The following is a 1354-nucleotide window of genomic DNA, read 5'->3' on the forward strand; positions in this document are numbered from 1 at the left end:
TTCTATACACAATAACATTTTTCATTACCATAAACTTTCTCTTGACTTGTTTAATCTCAAAAGGATTAGTTATTCTATCAAATTTAACTGTTGTGCGTGTTGTTGAAATAGTCTGCACTGTACCAAGTGCTCCATTTACCAATCCTTCTACAACACTTACATTGCAATGCAACATTACTCTAGCCCCCACTACCAATTTTAAGTTAGCTTCTAAACCACCTTTATTGTTAACATCCTTGTTTAGTTCTTCCAACTTTTTCTTGACCTTTTCTTCTAAATTGTCACCCTTTCTACATATGGTAACAGTTGCATCAATTAAAGTTGTGCCTTCTATTTCGTTAGTTGGACTTGGTAGATCAGCTAGCATTTCCTTATTAATTTCTCTGCACATATCTACTTTAGGAAACATGTAAACAGGAGCATTACCAGCCTCTTGTAATATTTCAAATTTTTTTGAAATGGCATTGAAAATACTCTTTCAGAAAGTGTAGCAAGAGTCTGATTGTCCGGAACGCCACGTCTCACTTTGTCCAACATTTCAGAAATGTTCTGGTCATTTTTTTGTCTTTTGTTTATAGACACTTCATCGTAGGTGACAGTATCACGCCATATGTTTACTGCACCCATACTACAAAGCCTGTATTTCAATGTTTTTGCTGTTACTTGTTCAAACACTGGTTCACCACGAACTGGTGGCAATTCAAGAATGTCACCAACAAAGAGGACATTCTTACAACCACACCATTTGTCTCATTCAAATGAATCATTCATTCTCATGTGTATATAAGTCAAATTGAAGCTAGAAACCATGGACACTTCATCAATGATTACCATTTTCAGATCCTGAAGTTCAGTTTTCATTACTTTGTGACTAGTGTTGGGTAGTGACCAGTATGAGGCACACTGTCCTTCTATTAGTAGCTGAAACAGTCTATGTGCTGCTACACCTCCCACATTGTAAGCTGCTAAACCTGTTGGAGCAGCAACTGCACATGTCTGTTTGGTCAATGTCGACCAAATGCTTTTCACTAGTGCTTTAATTGCCTCAATAAGAAAAGATTTACCTGTACCACCTACACCACTAATGAACATGTGTAAAGGCTTTACACATTCTGATTGCTCTTTCTCTTGTTTTGACTTTTCATATTCAATTTGCCTCAATTGATGAGCTTTTATGTGATCAAAAATGCGCTTTTGATCTCTATTTAGCATCGATTCTCTCTTGTAGAGTCAAATGAGACCCAGTGTCCATATCTCTCACATAATTCATTGCATCTTTAATCTGTCCCATCAACTGTGGATCATTGTCTTCCACAATATACTCATCTTCTCTGCTGGCTGCTCTGGCATCTTG

Source organism: Amphimedon queenslandica, unplaced genomic scaffold, assembly GCF_000090795.2.
Source record: "Amphimedon queenslandica unplaced genomic scaffold, v1.1 AMPQUscaffold_12807, whole genome shotgun sequence".
NCBI classification, from domain to species: Eukaryota; Metazoa; Porifera; class Demospongiae; order Haplosclerida; family Niphatidae; genus Amphimedon; species Amphimedon queenslandica.